The 22,693-nt window shown below is 33.0% G+C and overlaps 1 protein-coding gene across 1 annotated transcript in view; it reads right to left on the bottom strand.

Moving 5' to 3' along the window:
• The window catches only part of LOC136981347 (MOG interacting and ectopic P-granules protein 1-like), an 81,687-nt gene extending 59,242 nt beyond the window's left edge, over window positions 1–22,445 (bottom strand). Inside the window, exons 1-2 of the mRNA XM_067277665.1 lie at window positions 22,297–22,445; window positions 11,499–11,636 (exon numbers count right to left, since the gene is read on the bottom strand). The gene's annotated coding sequence lies outside the window, so the exon portion shown is untranslated. The remainder of the gene's footprint in view (window positions 1–11,498; window positions 11,637–22,296) is intronic.
• Window positions 22,446–22,693: the final 248 nt, after the last annotated feature.

Genomic DNA, 22,693 nt, shown 5'->3' with positions numbered 1-22,693 from the left:
CGGTGGGGTCCGCTGAAAATCGTTACAAACGTTTTCGAACTATAAAGTTCTTCTTCAGGTAACCGACGACCGTTAATCGAATGCAATTCGAATAAAATCCTAATGGAATACGATTCCGAATTCTATCGCTTGGATCGTTGACGTCATCCAGGCATGCGCTCTTACCGGCTGTGTACTATCTTAAGTTCCTATTTATGAGTGCTTGCCATGCCGTTGACAGGGCGATTTCGTCCTTATTGTTGATGCAGTTATCTTCCTTGAGATTAGCCTTATATATGCACAGAGCTTCCAGCCATCTAAGATGGTTTACGCATTGAGTTGTGTGTATTATTTTGGCTTGATTGAGAAAAGGTTCTATTTCCGGATCCGAGGTATAGATAGCAAGAGCGGTGGTTGACCTCGCGTGCAAAATATCACTCTCGTGTTCTTTCAGTCTTACTTCCAGGGAGCGCTTCGTGGAACCTACGTAGATTAGACCTCTGTCTGTTCTATGGTCCATAATCGGGATGGAGTATACGCCCGGAAGTCGTTCCTTGTTGGAAATGTCTTTACCGTTCTTTAATATATCCGAAATTGTAGCGCATCTTCTGTAGGCTATGCGTATATTCTTTTTCTTAGCAATTGATCTGTATATTGCTTCAAGATATGGATTATATGTGACCGGTATGAGATTAGGTCTAACCTCCTCGTGAAGCTGTTTAGGTTGTGGATCTTGGCTATTGTGTTTGCGGATCAATTTACTTGCAATCCCTTGGTAACCATGTTTCTCGGCTATGTGATGTATACGATTCAGTTCGGCTTGTAAAGAGCTCTGGGATGACGAGTGTGTATAAGCTCTCTTAATTAAAGCATTAAATGCTGCTGTTTTATATTGCGGCGGGTCGCAGGATCCTGCCGGTATATAGAGATGTTCTGCCTCTGGTTTACGGTAGACCTCTGTGTGGATGGACGTTTGGTCGATTTTGATGTTGATGTCGAGGAAATGCGCTTCCGTAACGTGTGCTTGGTCTATCTCTAGGGTCATGCCGTAAGGATTATCATTGAATGCCCCGACAAACTCCGATATGTCCGGTTTCCGTCTCCACAGGATGAGAATATCATCTATGTATCTTTTATATAGTAAGATGTTCGGTGAATACTTCGTGATGATCTTAGATTCCAATTGCCTCACCACCATCTCACATAGATCTCCTGCGATGGGGCTGCCCATCGGGACCCCTCTACCCTGGGCATATGTGACTCCCTTGAATTGGAAAAAGGAGTTATAACATAATAGATGCGCCAATTCTAAAATCTGTTGATGTAGAGAGCTGTCATTCACGATGTTAAAGAGTTTGTCTCTAAGGGCGCAAAATACCGGTGGTAGTTTGATTGACGGGTATAACGACTTAAAGTCCAACACTGTTATGAAGCCGGGAGATGCTGGTAACTTTCCAAGTTTGGATAATAGTTCCGCTGGGTTCGTCAGAGCATATGGGTATCCTTCCAAGTCGTTCGACAGTAGCTTATGAGCGCGTCTCTCCAGTTCAATGGTTGGAGCTCTCGCTTTGTCAATAACGGGTCTTAACTGTTGACCCGGTTTGTGGGTCTTCGCGAAGGCGAAGATCCTAGGACTGTCCGGAGAATCTATTACGATATTCCTTAATCCCAGGCGTTTAGCTAACTTCGTGTTGGAAAATCTTTTGACCTTCGCCTGTAAGCTATCTATCGCATTAATGGGCGCCCTGGTGCATTGAGTGCTGTTAATATGTTCTTCTATACGACTATTGTACGTATCCCGCTTCATGAGAACGAAAGAATGGCTTTTGTCGGCTCTGACTAAGGTGACTTTATTTTGTTGCATCCATCTTTTTGTGCGTTCCACGTTATATTTTATTCGTTTGCTGTCCTGAGGCTGCTTGGAATTTTTAAGTTTGTGTGTGGCTTTCCATCTAAAGTATTCCTTCTCCACCTGCGTTAAACCTGTTATAAGGGATTCTAATTCCGGAATGGTGTTTATTTCTTCTGTAGACGGTGCGGGTGCAAATTTGGGACCCAAGCTCAAGACTTTGTGAGCGTACTCGGGTATCTTCAAGTCGTCCCACACGAGGTACGGGAATGAGGGTTGTCGCGGTTTTCGTGGTGTCTGCAATCGAAAGATCCACTTGAGTTTTCGATTATATCTCTTCTTCAATGAGATCCCGAGCTTTTCCTGTATGGTTACTAGCCGTATGTTTTCCTGGGATAACAAGTAGGGATTCCGATCAAACAGTGCGTTCTCAATCTTGATCAGCTCTGCGATGCTGGAGTATATTTGCTTCCTCGTTATGCGTATTGCTCGGTTCAAGCACATACTCTGTATTTTTGGCAGCAAAGGTTCACTACCCGGAGGGAGTCGAATTCGGAAAAACGACATAGGTAGTACTTTTTCGTTTTTGCATTCTCTCAGAAAGTCGTATCTGGCTCTTGCCTTAGTTAGGCGTATGAGCGTTCGCTTGTAGCTATTAGCCGGCATCGCTAATTAATACGTGACAACTGCTACTACACCGGATTAACTAATAAAAACGTACTTAAAGCCTGTTACCGGTGGGGTCCGCTGAAAATCGTTACAAACGTTTTCGAACTATAAAGTTCTTCTTCAGGTAACCGACGACCGTTAATCGAATGCAATTCGAATAAAATCCTAATGGAATACGATTCCGAATTCTATCGCTTGGATCGTTGACGTCATCCAGGCATGCGCTCTTACCGGCTGTGTACTATCTTAAGTTCCTATTTATGAGTGCTTGCCATGCCGTTGACAGGGCGATTTCGTCCTTATTGTTGATGCAGTTATCTTCCTTGAGATTAGCCTTATATATGCACAGAGCTTCCAGCCATCTAAGATGGTTTACGCATTGAGTTGTGTGTATTATTTTGGCTTGATTGAGAAAAGGTTCTATTTCCGGATCCGAGGTATAGATAGCAAGAGCGGTGGTTGACCTCGCGTGCAACCACCGCTCTATATACCGGCAGGATCCTGCCGGTATATAGAGTATATAGAGTATATAGCCGGTATATAGGTACATCTCTATATACCGGCAGGATCCTGCGACCCGCCGCAATATAAAACAGCAGCATTTAATGCTTTAATTAAGAGAGCTTATACACACTCGTCATCCCAGAGCTCTTTACAAGCCGAACTGAATCGTATACATCACATAGCCGAGAAACATGGTTACCAAGGGATTGCAAGTAAATTGATCCGCAAACACAATAGCCAAGATCCACAACCTAAACAGCTTCACGAGGAGGTTAGACCTAATCTCATACCGGTCACATATAATCCATATCTTGAAGCAATATACAGATCAATTGCTAAGAAAAAGAATATACGCATAGCCTACAGAAGATGCGCTACAATTTCGGATATATTAAAGAACGGTAAAGACATTTCCAACAAGGAACGACTTCCGGGCGTATACTCCATCCCGATTATGGACCATAGAACAGACAGAGGTCTAATCTACGTAGGTTCCACGAAGCGCTCCCTGGAAGTAAGACTGAAAGAACACGAGAGTGATATTTTGCACGCGAGGTCAACCACCGCTCTTGCTATCTATACCTCGGATCCGGAAATAGAACCTTTTCTCAATCAAGCCAAAATAATACACACAACTCAATGCGTAAACCATCTTAGATGGCTGGAAGCTCTGTGCATATATAAGGCTAATCTCAAGGAAGATAACTGCATCAACAATAAGGACGAAATCGCCCTGTCAACGGCATGGCAAGCACTCATAAATAGGAACTTAAGATAGTACACAGCCGGTAAGAGCGCATGCCTGGATGACGTCAACGATCCAAGCGATAGAATTCGGAATCGTATTCCATTAGGATTTTATTCGAATTGCATTCGATTAACGGTCGTCGGTTACCTGAAGAAGAACTTTATAGTTCGAAAACGTTTGTAACGATTTTCAGCGGACCCCACCGGTAACAGGCTTTAAGTACGTTTTTATTAGTTAATCCGGTGTAGTAGCAGTTGTCACGTATTAATTAGCGATGCCGGCTAATAGCTACAAGCGAACGCTCATACGCCTAACTAAGGCAAGAGCCAGATACGACTTTCTGAGAGAATGCAAAAACGAAAAAGTACTACCTATGTCGTTTTTCCGAATTCGACTCCCTCCGGGTAGTGAACCTTTGCTGCCAAAAATACAGAGTATGTGCTTGAACCGAGCAATACGCATAACGAGGAAGCAAATATACTCCAGCATCGCAGAGCTGATCAAGATTGAGAACGCACTGTTTGATCGGAATCCCTACTTGTTATCCCAGGAAAACATACGGCTAGTAACCATACAGGAAAAGCTCGGGATCTCATTGAAGAAGAGATATAATCGAAAACTCAAGTGGATCTTTCGATTGCAGACACCACGAAAACCGCGACAACCCTCATTCCCGTACCTCGTGTGGGACGACTTGAAGATACCCGAGTACGCTCACAAAGTCTTGAGCTTGGGTCCCAAATTTGCACCCGCACCGTCTACAGAAGAAATAAACACCATTCCGGAATTAGAATCCCTTATAACAGGTTTAACGCAGGTGGAGAAGGAATACTTTAGATGGAAAGCCACACACAAACTTAAAAATTCCAAGCAGCCTCAGGACAGCAAACGAATAAAATATAACGTGGAACGCACAAAAAGATGGATGCAACAAAATAAAGTCACCTTAGTCAGAGCCGACAAAAGCCATTCTTTCGTTCTCATGAAGCGGGATACGTACAATAGTCGTATAGAAGAACATATTAACAGCACTCAATGCACCAGGGCGCCCATTAATGCGATAGATAGCTTACAGGCGAAGGTCAAAAGATTTTCCAACACGAAGTTAGCTAAACGCCTGGGATTAAGGAATATCGTAATAGATTCTCCGGACAGTCCTAGGATCTTCGCCTTCGCGAAGACCCACAAACCGGGTCAACAGTTAAGACCCGTTATTGACAAAGCGAGAGCTCCAACCATTGAACTGGAGAGACGCGCTCATAAGCTACTGTCGAACGACTTGGAAGGATACCCATATGCTCTGACGAACCCAGCGGAACTATTATCCAAACTGGGAAAGTTACCAGCATCTCCCGGCTTCATAACAGTGTTGGACTTTAAGTCGTTATACCCGTCAATCAAACTACCACCGGTATTTTGCGCCCTTAGAGACAAACTCTTTAACATCGTGAATGACAGCTCTCTACATCAACAGATTTTAGAATTGGCGCATCTATTATGTTATAACTCCTTTTTCCAATTCAAGGGAGTCACATATGCCCAGGGTAGAGAGGTCCCGATGGGCAGCCCCATCGCAGGAGATCTATGTGAGATGGTGGTGAGGCAATTGGAATCTAAGATCATCACGAAGTATTCACCGAACATCTTACTATATAAAAGATACATAGATGATATTCTCATCCTGTGGAGACGGAAACCGGACATATCGGAGTTTGTCGGGGCATTCAATGATAATCCTTACGGCATGACCCTAGAGATAGACCAAGCACACGTTACGGAAGCGCATTTCCTCGACATCAACATCAAAATCGACCAAACGTCCATCCACACAGAGGTCTACCGTAAACCAGAGGCAGAACATCTCTATATACCGGCAGGATCCTGCGACCCGCCGCAATATAAAACAGCAGCATTTAATGCTTTAATTAAGAGAGCTTATACACACTCGTCATCCCAGAGCTCTTTACAAGCCGAACTGAATCGTATACATCACATAGCCGAGAAACATGGTTACCAAGGGATTGCAAGTAAATTGATCCGCAAACACAATAGCCAAGATCCACAACCTAAACAGCTTCACGAGGAGGTTAGACCTAATCTCATACCGGTCACATATAATCCATATCTTGAAGCAATATACAGATCAATTGCTAAGAAAAAGAATATACGCATAGCCTACAGAAGATGCGCTACAATTTCGGATATATTAAAGAACGGTAAAGACATTTCCAACAAGGAACGACTTCCGGGCGTATACTCCATCCCGATTATGGACCATAGAACAGACAGAGGTCTAATCTACGTAGGTTCCACGAAGCGCTCCCTGGAAGTAAGACTGAAAGAACACGAGAGTGATATTTTGCACGCGAGGTCAACCACCGCTCTTGCTATCTATACCTCGGATCCGGAAATAGAACCTTTTCTCAATCAAGCCAAAATAATACACACAACTCAATGCGTAAACCATCTTAGATGGCTGGAAGCTCTGTGCATATATAAGGCTAATCTCAAGGAAGATAACTGCATCAACAATAAGGACGAAATCGCCCTGTCAACGGCATGGCAAGCACTCATAAATAGGAACTTAAGATAGTACACAGCCGGTAAGAGCGCATGCCTGGATGACGTCAACGATCCAAGCGATAGAATTCGGAATCGTATTCCATTAGGATTTTATTCGAATTGCATTCGATTAACGGTCGTCGGTTACCTGAAGAAGAACTTTATAGTTCGAAAACGTTTGTAACGATTTTCAGCGGACCCCACCGGTAACAGGCTTTAAGTACGTTTTTATTAGTTAATCCGGTGTAGTAGCAGTTGTCACGTATTAATAAATGTTTATTCTAGTCAAGTTTGTGTTCTGCTTGTCTGATTGATTAATTAATAAGTAAAAGCTAAGATGACAAAACAAATATGACAGCCTCAAAATTAATATGTAGTATGTATTGGTCTAATCAATTAATTGATCCCTTTTTCTTTGCTGATAAAATGGAGATGACAGTAAACTACCTGGACATATTACTTTTTACCTCACAAGTAGAAGAGTTATCAGAAGACCTTATGTTCCAGCAAGATGGAATTCTGCCTCACTGGAGATAATTGTTCACCAAGCCTGTAATGAAAGATTTCCAAGGTGGAGAGAGTATTATTGGCCTACACCTCAATCTCTTAAATCACCTCCTTGAACTTTTTTCTGTGAGTATGCATAAAGGTTTATAAAACCAAAGTTTAAAAACAAAAATCAAGTGAGTGATTGTGACAGTAGACCAGAGGATCTTGGAAGGCATTTGTACACTTGATATCTTGCATGTATCCAATGATGCTTTTGAAGTTAGTTTATAAGTTCCAATAGAACTTTTTCAATTACTGTTTGAAATTTAAAAAAAATCATTTTTACTTTTTCCATTCTGTTCAAAAATTATTAACAAAACTGTTCAGATAATTTATGGGCACCTTGCAATTTTATCAGGTATTTGAAAACATTTTATATTTTTTTCTGTCTTTCATGTTTCATTTAGTTTAATTTGAATTTACTGTTATTAGAAATATTTCTATTTTATCAATACCTTTCAAATTGATTAAATTAACTTAACACAAAATGGGCCATTGAATATCCAAGTCATAAATTAATGTAATTGTTTAGACCAGTGGTTCTTAACTTTTTTATACTCGCAGCCCACCAAATATTTCATAATTTTTTTTGTGACTCCCATTTTTTAAATAATAATTTATGTGTGTTAAAATATCTATAATAGATAGATTTTTTTTATTATTGCTTTATTTTTTATATAATAATGAAATAATAAAGTTATGATTTACATTTATCTATTTAAATAACATTCAAACTTCACAATTAAACATGAAAACTCATTAATTTTTAACAAAAAATAAAATAAGAAACATATTGATAAATCAATCCAAAGTCGATGCTAAAACTAAACTAAAACTCCCACAACTTGTGGTAAAGATTTTGCATATCTTTTGCAAAAATATTTAAATTTTCAAAGCCTACTATTTTTCCTAATTATTTTTAAAATTCCAAGCATTAATAGTTTCTTAGAATTGCTTTGGAATAAAAGAAGTAAATACTGCAGTGTAAGTAGCATATTTGCATTTATTTCTTCTGTACTTACAAAGTTGTATGTAGGAAGAAATAAAAAATAAGAAAAAACTAAATAGGAAAACTTTATCTTTCTTATTTCACTTTCCAATACGATATTCGGTTATACATCAATTTTCTTTTTATTATATTCTAAAGGAAATTTTGCATAATTTGGCGCCCCCCAGCAAACTTCTTATGGACCCCCAGGGGGCCACAGCCCCCTGTTAAGAATCACTGGTTTAGACTAATATACCAGGACTTCTTAAACTTTATCCATTCATGACCCCTTTTTACCAGAGAAAATTTTATGCAATCTCAGTGAATAGGTCTATAAAATAGGTATACAAATAAAATTACTTGATGAAAATAAATAATAAAACAATTTATTTCTAATTCTTTGATTTACATATTATTTTACCATTTATTGCCATTTATTAAAGACAAAAGCAAATTTGACAAACTGACCTTACATACATTTCCAGCAAAGTGTATGTCTGGGAGGGCAGTATGTTTCCATCTCATTAGTATGCAAACATTCATACTAACAAGATAAATGTGCTTGTTTATTTTTGCATAAAAAGTTAAATCTTGGATGAATATTTGATACTGTGGGAAGCAAGACATCTTCAACATTTTTCAGAGTTATTAGTATTTGAATTTTACAATTGTCAATGATGAAAATGAAAAAGGATACAACAAATATAGCAAGAAGCATAATGAATAGATTACATCAATAAAACGATGAGAATTTAAATAACACTGTTCTGCCCATTTCAACACACAATGATAAGAGTAAACATCTTAAGTAAGAATTTGATTCAGGAATTGGAAAAATCAAATCTATAAAGCTTGGCATTCAAAACAGCAGGGTGGTTTCAGTTCATTCTCAGGAAATTAATATTTATGAAGTCTCAGGTAAAATGCTCAAAAATTCTCTATTTTGCAAAAATTGGTATTGACCAATACAAAATGAAAAAACTCCTTTTCTGGAATTTTTGTGTCAACACAAAGAACTTGTTTGTCAGATAAATCAATAGACTGTTTATGTATACTGAAAAGTATTTTTAATAATTGGTAAATTAGAAACAAATACAATTAATTTTTAATATATTTAAAAATTAAGTATAGGTAAATATGAGACAATCTTATATCCACTAATCCCACTTTGTATGATTTCTTTTGCAACATTTTTTTTTTCAAATTAATAAATTAATCCATGTCTTTTATAAATAATCAATGTTTTTTTAAATCTAGAGATTCTTGAGAAAAAAATTTTTCTGATTTGGAAATTTCCATTTTCAAGAATTCAAAAAGTTTGGGAAAACAATCCTTAGTCACAATATACAAGCCAAGGATTTACAAATTTTATACCTACATGCTGAAGAATGATAGCAAAAAAATTTTATTAAAATTTTTCACCTCTTGGTAATTAAATTATGTTTCTCGTAAGAGCATAAAACTTTGCTTGCATTACCTCACATGATGGCATATGCAATGCAATGCAAAGTTTGAAAAAGTACACTAGTAGTAGAATCAGATTTAATAAGGAAATAGATTTAATTGAAAAGTAGATTTCTCTGCTATGTATCCATATAACATATGATATTTTAATTTTAATTAAATATGGGGTGGCCTAAAAGTCATGCTACCATTTAAAAACTGAAAAACTTTTTTAGTCTAATTATGAAAGATATTATACAAATGATCTTCAATTACTATTCGCCAAAAATGCTTCCTTTCAAGTGCATTTTCCATGACATGGGTCCCCCAGTGCACAAATTTCTGTTCAAATGTTTTCAGTTGCTGGATATTGCAAAGTTTGTTAATGTACACACAATTCTTTTGGTGGCCCTAGAGGTATGAAGAAATTCATTGTTGTCTCTTTCCATATCTTGAAAACAAATAGTATAACACTGTCATTGCTGATGATCTATCGACTTTGTCTCCTGTACTAACTGCACTTTGTAAGGGTACAAGTGCAAAACAAGTGCAAATCTTTTTGAAGTTCTAGTAAGGTAAGGCGACTAGATTTTAACATTGGTGAAGTGGGACAAAATTGATGGGGGAGTGGTTGTCTTGTTGAAAAAAATTGTTCTAGAGCACAAAAGTTTATCATCAAAGAATGCAAAAATTGTATTGTATTATATTTTTTGAAATTTCAACATATGTAATGTTTACAAATATAATAAATATACATATATAGTATTATAAATCTTTAAAAACTCTTTATTCTTTCGTATATTTCCGTTGAGTGAATTTTTTTTAGTAGATTGCCGTCATCGTTTAAAATGTCATGAAATTTTTTGTGAAAATTTGTTAAATTATCTCTCTCACATAATATGGCTTTTAAGGTCTCAACACTTAATTGTAATTTATCAGATGTCCACATTTTATTTACGGTATAAAAATGCATTCAGTTGCAGCATTAGTTCCTGGTAAGGACAGTGCATATTCCACAATTTTTAATGTATTATTGTATGGAACATAGTTTCTTTCAAAATGATGAAATACTTCCAACTATTTATTCTCTGTTGAGATTTTTGCTGATGCCCAAAATTTAACGTTTTCCTTGTCAATAGGATTTACTATCTTTAAATATTACTATCTTTTGACTAATGTGATAGAATGATTTTTGCACATCTTCCCAATTAAGTTCTTGTTTTAATATAACCCAATAAAAATGTTCAATATCATTGTAATGTACCATCCACTCTTCTAAACAATCTAAGCAGTTACTATAAGAACTTTTTGATGCGATTCATGAAATCTGCACGATTTATTACACCATGTTCTTATAACTGACTTATACTATTACGGATGATTAACGGAAAAAAATTATTTTCTAACCGCTCTTGACACTGAAATTTTAAGACAAGACACGATAGACAAGAGCTCTGTGCCATGTAACATACAACAAACAAAATGTTCATTCATTTGGACAGCAACTACGTGTCCTGAACCATTTTCTGTCAGTCTTTGCCACGAACACAAAGGGTTTTGTCGGCACAGCATTCTTTATTTCCAATGCTCACGCACACCTTGGTAGTGATACACGTGATACAAAATGATCTTTACAAATCTTAAACATAAGACAGAAGTTTGACACATAATTGACAAAAACTTAATCTTTCCAAAACTCAAGACCTTTTTAAAATGCCACGGGACACGGGAAAAACTGTTAAAAAGTGGGACGTCTGCTCACCTTATAGTAAGGACATTTTGAAGATATCAAACTCACATGTGGCATCTAGTCAATGTTGCATTTTGTTAATTGCTTTGCTCAACACAGTTCACATTTTCTGGTTTTCTGGGGTTTGTCTGGAACATGGTCATTCAACTCATGGCAAGTCAACCACAGAGCATATTTAGCAGGCAGGTTCTTTACTTGATAATGGTACATGTATGTTCTTTGTGTGCAAACAATGGACCATCCATTTTCAAAATAAAAATCTACAGTTTTGGTTTGCTGGGCTGTGCTATATTTCATTTCCATAACAAATTTTCAAGGGTTGAAGTTTTAAAATATCCAAACTAAAAAAAAATCATCACTATTATGAAAATTGTTTTGAATTTTTTAAATGGTAGCATGACTTTTGGTCCACTCTGTATTTTAATTCAAAATGATTTTCATAATTATTTTTGCTAACCAGTATTGGAGAATCTAACAGGAACATTTCAGGTTAAAGCAATATCCTTTTCAAACAGTTACCAAAGTTTTTGCGACCTTCAAATTCTGTTACACGATCCCATATGGGGTCATGACCCATAGTTTAAGAAGCACTGATCTATACAAATAAGTTGGTCAGTTAATAAATAATTACTAATATTACTTAATACATACATACATATATATATATATATTATACAATTTTAAAAATTTTGAAATATTTATAAATAATTTTCAATTAGGGACTGTCCATAAATGATGTCCACACTAGAGAGAAGGAAGGGGATTACGACAAGTTGAATAAGTTGTAAATTTATACAGTTTATGCATTTTATTATATTTATTTCAGAATTTCTTGTATATTTCATTTTTACTTATGGTAAAACAAGTGATACTACACCAGAGTAAAGTAAACAAACATACCTCTGAGCCTGTTACCGGTGTGCGTTTTCTAATAAACAGACTGTTACGAACATTTTTGAACTCTCAGGTTGTTCTTCAGGTAACTAATAACTCCTGAATGAATGCAATTGAATTTAATTTGAATTGCATTCATTCAGGAGTTATTAGTTATCTGAAGAACAACCTAAGAGTTCAAAAATGTTCGTAACAGTCTGTTTATTAGAAAACACACACCGGTAACAGGCTCAGAGGTATGTTTGTTTACTTATGTTATCTATCATTCTAAAGTGATAAAGGTTTTAAGAGGGTTCAAGTTTTACTGGATGTTCAAGAGGGGTTATGGAAGCTTGGACAAACTAGGACAAGAGGGGGGGAGTAAAAATTTCAAGAAAAATGCAGACATGATTTATGGACAACTCATTATTATTATTATTCAAACCTGAATCCAAATAGCAATCAGGCAAATGCTAAGTATGATGGGTTATTATTCAAAAAAGACTGCTTCACTCTAAAATATTCACCATACATTCTTTTGCAATTGCATTGTCATGCTAAAGATCTTTGTCTTCAATAAGGTGACACTTCAAAGAATGCTGTACAAAGGAATATTAATAACTTTAACACTCACAAAACATTATTATTCTATACTAGAGCATAAAATTACAAAAATTATTTGTGAATGGCTTTCATGTTATTTACGTATTAAATAAATAATAAATTTCAGAAATTTCTTTTGAAATCAATGTAAATTTTCCAAATTTTATATTTAAAACCAGAAAACTTTCAAATTCACTTATTTATTGGTAGGAGCCAACAAAGTATTTTTCATATAAAATTTTAAGATATTTATTGTTTCATACTTTAAATGATGAGATGAAAAAATATTATGACATTTTAGAATTCTACTTGAAGCAGTAGAATATTAAAAGTTCTTTAAAAAATTTATAATGAATCACATGTACTAAGATGCACATATAAACCAAAGTCATCAAGAACTTCTGTGAACCTGGGAGTTAAGCAAACTCCTTTTACCATTTTTTTTTTTTTTTTGAAAAAATGAAATACAAAAGTGTATAGAATATTTCTTTATTAATAAAATGCAGTCTTAATGATATTTTTTTTTGTTAGTAAACATAACATTAATAGTGTAAGAACCACATTAGGCCCTAAGTTTCTTTGAACCTGGAAAAAATCCCCAGCTTCCCATCCCTCTTGATGGTCCAGCATATAACTAAACTGTAAAGAATTTAAAAATTTTGAATTTAAATTTTTTTTACATTTAGTAAAGTCAATTAGAATATATAAATTTTAATTTAATAAATCTATGGGATTACAACAAACAAATTTTGATACATTATTTCTATTTTTCTAGGCTCTATTTTTACTATTTTAACAGGAAATAATAATTTCCATTTTGGGAATAAGTTTTTTACCTACAAAAGCAGGATGTTCCTATTAGTTCTCTGCTGTTATCTGTTTTGTCAGAGTTGATAGTGAGAAAAAAGAATTTAGACTGTTCTTGGTATCACTTACCATCCATTACCTTTTACTACTGTACATCTAAGGTATATAGATGACATGCTTTTAACCTGAATAGTATGAGTAAATATGTTTTGTAGGTTTTCTTAGCTGCTATTTGTCCATCTGTAATGTACACAACAGATGTGGTCACCACTAATTTTTAATGGAAATTCATTTGAAAAAGTTTCCATACCTTTGTCCAGCAAACTTTATCAATGATACTAATTTAATAAAGTGATTTTATTCTATTGATACTTCCTTTTTATTCTTTGATTTTTGTATTTTTTTAAATAAATAATACTAAACAAAGCATAGTACAAGTTTATGAAAGTTCAAGTTTGGTTTGAATAATGACATTTTTTACTTTGGAATATTTGCTAAATTTGGAGTGATTCTCAGTGGGTCATGGAAGTGGACTTCAATGAGTGAAGATCTAAATTTATTCTTTATGACATTCATCTTTGTTGCTTCACATATGTTGATCCAAACATTGTATGTAGTTTTACAGTTAATGTTTTTAGTTCTGGGTATTTACTATCATATGCCCATTTAATAGAGAATCATTCACATTGAAGATTATTTAAAACTTTGGTATATTTGTCCTATAAAATTAAGTCTTCCTTAAATGCAATCATTTCCATCTTCAAGACAGCTTTACTATATTTAAAAGCATCTGTTTCATTACTATTCAAACTTTGCACAAAGTTCTCATTATTATTACCATATTTACTTGCAAACAAAACAATCTTGCATATAGGACAATGTGTGACTTTAAAGATCAAAATAAAGAAAATCAAATTTATTAATACAATTCTAATTTTATTTCATTTAATCACAAATAAAATATCAAATGCATGTAAATGCCCACACATTGTCCCGCAAAAATTACTGGCATTTTAAACTTTAAGGTAAGTTAAACTCTTGTAAAATCGACAACATAATTTGTTCATGTAAAGCTGGACAATTGGAAATCTTTTTGCCAATTCTTAACAGTTGAATTCACTCTTCATTGATTACATTTATGAGTTTCTTTGAATTCTGATTTCCAAATAATCATCTGTTTTCACATGGAAATGAATTAAAACTTATATCGGGCTCCCGTGTAATTTTGGAATTCAATTCAAAAGCTTTGCTTTTCCTATTGCTATTCAACTTTAGCCCTTTCAAATTTTTTTTATTTCCAGTAAAATATAATAATATTTACTTGCACGAACGAACGTTTTCGTATCTCTATCAAGATCTGCTTCAAGTTCAATATTATTCTACCAATGGGATGCCCAGAGTTTAAAAATTAACTGCCAATTAATTCAAGCGTCGAATTATTTGGTGCAAATTAATTTGGCTATTTATGTTCTACTCCATTATATACATTCACTGTCTGTATATTAATATTTTATCCCAAAATTCTAAGAATAAGATGTCAATTTTGTTGTGGATCTTTCTGATATGTATATTGCCATGCATATGATATAGTATTGTTGTCTTTATAATTTATACAGTTCCCTACTCTGCTGGCTTTGTATATTTCCAATTTTTCCAATTCTCTTATATGGTCTGTTTGGAATGATTTCTTTAAAAGAGTAGCATTCCCTAGGTCAGGTCAGCATGTATATCCGGGTCTGACGCATATGTTGCCAATGCTGTGGTATTCTGTTGCCTGTAATGCTGCTGTTGCCAATGCTGTGGTATACATGCTGACCTAGGGAATGTTACCCTTATAAAGAAATCATTCCAAATGGACCATATAGGAGAATTGGAAAAATTGAAAATATACAAAGTCAGCAGAGCAGGAAACTGTATAAATTATAAAGACAACAATACTATTTCATACACACGACAATATACATATCAGAAAGATCCACAACAAAATTGACATCTTATTCTTAGAATTTGGGATAAAATATTAGTATGCAGACAGTGAATGTATATAATGGAGTAGAACATAAATAGCCAAATTAATTTGCACCAAATAATTTGAACGCTTGAATTAATTGGCAGTTAATTTTTGAACTCTGGTCATTCCATTGGTAGAATATTATCGAACTTGAAGCAGGTCTCGATAGAGATACGAAAACGTTCGTTCGTGCAAGTAAATATTATTATATTTTACTGGAAATAAAAAGGTTTTGAAAAAGCTAGTTATAAATTCCAGTATTTAATTGTGAAATATTCATCTTTACTCTTGACAATACACAAGAACGATTCAAACCTGCTTCCTCCTTTCAACTCAGCACATATGCAGCAGAAATAACACAATGTTACTCTTTCTGCTTTGTCTGTAGAGCTTATCTCTATACTTTCTCAAACAGAAATTGTTGGAATTACACCATATTATTTCAGCAGTCTCTGACACTAGCTACACTTATGCAAAGTTATATCTCAAACATTGAATTCTGCATTCACTGCATCCTATTTCCACTTATGTTAAGAAAGAAAAAGAATTTGTGGGTGAGCTACCCACAAATTCTCTTTCTTTACAAATTAGAATGCATTTCCTTAGCTGTAGCATGTCTGTGGTATTTGTGTACATGTTTAATTTATTTACTTTCTTTTATCTTGCATCTCTGTTTCATACCTTAATACCATTTTCTTCAGGTCCATACACTCTTTATTTCCTTTGTGTCTCCATTGGTTGGCTTCTCATTGGTCAGAAACCCATTGGTTAACTAATACACTGCATAAATCATTGCCCCTGATGTATACAAAATGTTGCATTTACATTGGTGGACATTTTATCTAGTACCCTTTCCTTTAAAAAAATTCTCAACAAATATCTCTAAATTTAAAAACTTTTTCTGGAGGCTACCACTTCCCAGAACCACACATCCCTGCATCTACTGATGGGGTAATTCTATCTACTCCTATTTCTTGGTCCTGTATGTACAGTACATTATGCCACTGGTCCCTGTGATGATCCAGAAAATAACAAGTGAAGTAAATAGGATTTATCTAAGTTTAAATAAACTATAATTTGCTGGAAAAATTAATGTGGAGAAGTCTCCAGGAACATTGTTATCTATATATTTACTTTTCTCTTGTTTCAGTTAGGTTATTAGTTTTAAGCATTAAACTTTACTATGTCTAGCTTATATGTAGCTTAGTGTTGCCACCTTTACAAAATCGCTGACCCAGACAGCAGGTCAGGTTTGTTCAAACAGAAGTTCCTGACGCATGCACAATGTCATTTTACAATGCAAAGAATAATGTGCATGCTGGTTCTAAATCAGTTACAGTTAGGGACTAGGGACTTGCATAGGAGTAACATACAAGTATAAAATAAAAAAAAAAAAAAAAGGTCAAGAGGCAGGTTGCGCATCACACATCAGCATAAACAGAGTAACATGGCGGAACGGCAGATGAGTTTTAGCAAGTGTGAGGTCTTTCGTTGTTCAAATTTTATGTACACTGCACAGAGGGATCCTTTCTTTCTCTTCTTTCTATCTTCTCACCCTCCTTCTCTTCCTTTCTTCTGTCACACTTTGTGTAGAGCCATTGTCTTTCGTTAAAAAAATCATACGGAAACTATAATTTTTCAATCAAAATCTAATCTAATTATTAATCCACTGGCTAAGTGAATAAAACTACTGAACACTGGTGGTAGTTGATGGGTTCATGCCTGACCAATAGGCTGGCCACATTAAGTTTTCAGTTTTCTTAATATACCTAACACCTAAACTGAGCCAGTTTCCCAAGTCCTCCTGAGAGGTACCTGCTTGATAAATTTCCCATGTATTGTGTAGTATAATATTACAATAATTGAACTAAAAATAAAGGTAATCATAAGCACAGATACATCCATTCCACATATGTCCAGTGTGAAAGGTGATTCCATTTCTCTCCTCTATCCCTTCCCCTTCGTGACCCCTCAGTTCTCCAAATTCTTGACAATCGCAGATAAGGAGTTAATGGGGAGAGGATGGTAATGAGTAGCAGATTTTAAACTCTGCTCACACGTTGTCTTCTTCAAATCAATCCAGTCAGTCATTAACTAAAAACAAACAAAAACTTCAATTTTAATTTTTTTGGGATTTTTTAAACTCTTTCTCCTCTGTAGGCACTAAGAGTGCTTTTCTTCTCTATTGTGAGCCTGGTCAAACCCATGATGGGTTTGACCAGGCTTACAACAGAGGACAGCTGAGTAGTGAAGGACAAGGCTCAACATAGTATAATTTGCTTCTTGTTTGGATGCCTATCTTAATTTTCTATTAGTTATTAACATTGTATCCAACTGAACAGGGATGAATTTATACGCCCGAAATGCATATTGGAGTCAATAAAAATGAGATGAAAAACAGTCACCTTAAAATCATTTGTGGTCATTATGATAAGTTTGGTTTTTTGGGCATATTAATAGTCGGACCTTGAATTATGGGCATATTAATAGCCAATAGAAAATTAAAGGCTCAAAATATCCAAGATGGACCACTTATCTTTACACTCCGGGAACCCAGATTCAATCCTGGGTTTTCAGAATGGTAGGTTAACACCTTATCTGCCTTGGCACTTGGCCATCAACTTTTTTTGAAAAGGTGAAAATTGGAGTGTGTCGAATTAAATCATTTTTAAGTATCCTTTAATCCTGTTGTAGAAAAGAAAATGGAGAATATAAACAGGAAATAGTTTAAATATTAAAAAATAATCTTTTCTTCTTTCCAGCAAAAATTTTTTATAATTTGACAAACATTTTTGGCCTGCTTAATAAGATCTATTTTGGAACACCAATTAGATTTACGATACATATACCAGATTCAAAAGTGTTTAGAATGTATACAAAATTCAAAACCTATGCTTTACATATAGTAATAGTTATACAGCTAATTAACACACACAACTTCATTATATAAAAAGGACAATAATAAAGTTGTGTGTGTTAATAAGCTGTATAATTATTAATATCTGTAATTACAGATTTTAGAATATACAGTACACAAAATTCGAAAATTAAAAATGCTAACCTTGAAATTCTCCCAGCAGACATGAAAATTCAGAAAAACAAAAGCTTTCAGTCTACTTCTACAATCTGCCTCAGGGTTATAAATTTCAGAAATTAAATGTCTTAGGCTTTGATGTTCAAAAATGGAATGTGTAGAATCCAAAATCATGTTTTTCTGGATTTTCGTTGTCTGCTGGGAGAATCTCAAGGTTAGTGTTTTTAATTTTAAATTCTTGCCCAGGTTTGTTGAAGATCGAACTGTTGTACACTCTAAAAAAGTTTGAATCTGGTGTATGCATCATAGAATCAGTGTTCCAAAATAGAATGCAATTTGTGTTGTGATGGTTTAGACCTGATGGCCTTAAATCAAGCCAAAAACATTTATAAAATTATTAAAAATTTCCAGTTGTAGAAATCTGACACCCTATGTAGCAGGGATCGGCAAGCCATGACTCTTGGGCCACATATAGCCTACATTAATATTTTTTGCGGCCCACGTCGCATAAAATATGAATAAATATATCAATTTTCCAGCTTAAGGAAATATGCAGCAAAAATTCAAATGTTATTTTCTACATCTTATGCATGTGAATAGTTTTTCCACAATAAATTTAGTAAAAATTAAAACAAGAAACTGGCTAACAGACACATTGAAACTAATTTAAAACTAGCAGTGATTAATATTTAACCAAATATTTCCAACATATTACGTTTACATCAGTTTCAAAAGCTAAATTAAGTATATGTATGCTAATTTGTAATTATATATGAATGAATAATTGTGATTTACTGGCATTTTTTTTCCTCTTTACTCTTGTATGCGACTTGCGTCAGTTCAAAAGTTTTGAAATGCAGCCCTTACATAGAAAAAGATTGCCCATCTCTGCTATATAGGACAACATCCATCAACCTAATTGATTCATAAGAGCATTTAATATCCAAATGCTAATGACATAGCTTTTAGTACACAAAACCAAATTAAATGCAATCAAAGATATAGTCAAGAGGACAAAAATATAGAAGCTATACAATGTCACTTAGAATACATGATACTATTTTTTCTGAATTTTCATTTGCAATAAAAATAAAATGAAAGAAAGCAATAAAAATTATTTGAAAATATGAAAGAAAGAATGTAATAATTAGAAAATAAAAATTTGTTTCACAATATCTTTTTGATTTCTGATGACTTGCATTTTTTCAATTTTCATGCTTTCCAAAGGAATTTTTTTTAAATTTGGATGATGTAGATGTGGATTTTCTAACATATTCAATGAAGCAAGAAAGTCTGAACATAACTAAAAATTAAAAATATAGTTTTCTTTTATCTTTAAAAAAATTATTTAACATTATAAAAAAAATTACATTGATTCAAAAATGTATGAGATTTGTCTTAATTTGGACCAAGTGAGTCAATTTGCCTCTCAGATTTTGTAATCAAGCAATCTCTGGAATACAATTAGTGGAAATTGACTCTAGCATTAAAAGAATATGTTAAAACAATTAAAAAATGCATAAATTCATAATTTATTAATTATTATTACTATAATAATAATTATAGTAATTTATCAAGTATATAATTGAAATAAGATATACTGGTGATTTATACTACTCTACTGCAAACAAATAATGATAAAAATAATATGACAATTTATGTTTAATTGTTAAAGCATTTATTAAGACTGATAACAAATGTGTTATCAACCACATATTAAGACTGATAGTAGAAAAAAATAGTTAAAAAAAAAACACCTAATTACAAGAAGATAATGATAACTACAGCTAAAACTCTTATTACAATAAGCAAATTCTTCTACATTATGTTTTTATTACATAAAATGCAGTTCTGACAACTCTTTATTATATCAGATATATGCATGCATACTTTATATATATACCTTTGTTATATATCTGTCTGATATAATAAGTGTAAAATAAATGAATTAATAATAAACAGAATGTTTCTCCTCATTAGTCAATATAGCCTACATCATTATAGCTGCATGAGCAAGCTAAATCTTTTATGTAAAGATAATTGTCAATGAGCAAATAGTAGAAATGAATAAATCAGTAACAAATACAACAAACTTATAACAACTTTAAAAAGTTGACATTTCAAAAGTTCTAAGGATTTACTCTCTCTGTGGTTATTTTATAATTTTGAACTACATAACTGATCTATTCATTTATAATGAAAAACTGTTCTTGAATTACCTAAATCTTTCCCCACTGTATCAAACTAAATCTTCAATTTTTTCGTTCCATTTTAAGAAAGATTCAAGAATAGTGAATATAATTTCTATGCACTATTGAATATAGAATTTACCTGCATTTTTTGTATAAATAAGGCTACATATTTGATTTAAAATGATTACATGCATATTCATTAAACTATTTTATAAAAACCGTTTTCCTTCAAAAATGATGATGATAATCCTTTAAGGAAAACAACAACATTCAACTTCGATAACAAAATTGTAATGTTTTGTAATTCATATTTGATAAACAGCAAATCTTGTTACAGATAGTATTGCATTTTAAATACAATCAGAAGGTAATAATTATAATAATAATAATATCAATCAAAATAACATATTTAATTCCCATACTAAACCTAATTTCTAGCGTCAGAAAAAATTTTGCACTTCACAAATGTCTTTGGGCTTCTCCAAAGCAGAGCTCTGGAAGAGCCCAAAAATGTTCCTGAAGTACAAAATTGTTTCTGATGCCAAAAATTAGTTTCAGAACAAGAAGTGTTTAACATCCGGTGCAAAGTGTTCTGTCTTGTAACATATTATTTGTTCTATTGCAAAATTATTTAGTTTATTACAGTTTCCCTAATGCTTTTATAAATAAATACAATATCAGAAATTTAGCTAAACTTCATCTTACAGTTTTAAGTCAAATAACATCAATTGTGTATGTATGCACAGAAACATTTCCTTTGTACGAAAAATTCCATAATTTAATAAACAAACAGCACTTTTACATGGAAAAACACATTTTTATATCAAAAATACATTATAATTGTATAACAACAACTATTTAACGTTCAAAATTAATATTCAGTAAGACGAATTTCTAATTAATTACACCAATACCGACTTAACACACTTTTTGTTCCTCTACGCACACAACCGCATAATATACATTACAGCGTAATCTACAAATAAAAAATTCACAAACTCTTCATTAATGTTAAATTTATATAAAAGTCCCACCTTTATTAAATAATTGTTTATGAAATTACATAATTTTTAAACTAAATTTATAATTAAATACATACAAAAGCATTTTTATTAGCTAAATATTAATTTTAAAAACTTTTATACACCATCACACTATTATTTACATAAGATTTGTTTGTATTTATGTAATGATTTGCCATATAAACTGATACTTTTATTAACTGAAAATACAACATTTTGGGATTATTGATTTAAAAACACATCTATATTTTCATATTTGCAGCTTTAACAATGCAATATTTATATATTATATTTTGAAACCATTACAAAAAAAATGCTAGTTAAATGGAAGAAATAACATGTATGAAAGCATTCAGTTGCATCAATTGATAAATTAATATAATTTTTTTAAAATCTTAATAATTTTAAATACTTTTAGACAAAAGATTATTAAAAACATTTGCTGGAGAAACAATTTATTATTATTATTATTTATTTATTTATTTTTTAAAATGGATTTTATCCTAAATCAGCTTTACACTGCTTGAGACTTGCAGACAATTGCATAACTTATTTGACAGAGATTGTAAATGATGACGTGATAAGTGAAATTGATGATTTATACGAATAATTCAACGTTAAAAAATTAAAATAATAAAACATTATAATAGAAAAAATATAAGAAATTAAAGTAGAATAAAGAAGGAAGAAAAAATGTTTATGAAAATATGTACCATTAATTCATTGATCCACGTCGCGGCCATGAGAATTTTAAAGTTTATAATGTATTGAATATGGAAAATTAATGTTTTTTTGTTATTAAATATATATATTTAAAACTACGATTTTCTCGACATAAAAATATTCTGCACCCTTAAATTGCCCCTCCAAAACATTTTTAACTGCGGGATTGTTAAAAAAATACGAAAAAAAAGGATAAAAATTTCGTATCGTTCAATTAATTAAAATGACGTCATTGGTATAAAATTAAAATATTTAAATTTTTTTAAATTAATAAAATTTTTAAAAATTAAATTATTTAATTTATTCATATTTATTATACAGATGAAAATAAATACGGTTTTTTTTTACATGATTTATGTTTTTGAAAAATATTTTATTTTATATGAA

Source organism: Centruroides vittatus, unplaced genomic scaffold (assembly GCF_030686945.1).
Source record: "Centruroides vittatus isolate TY-2023 unplaced genomic scaffold, ASM3068694v2 contig_753, whole genome shotgun sequence".
Taxonomy (NCBI): domain Eukaryota; kingdom Metazoa; phylum Arthropoda; class Arachnida; order Scorpiones; family Buthidae; genus Centruroides; species Centruroides vittatus.
This window is presented reverse-complemented; position numbering and strand designations above follow the sequence as displayed.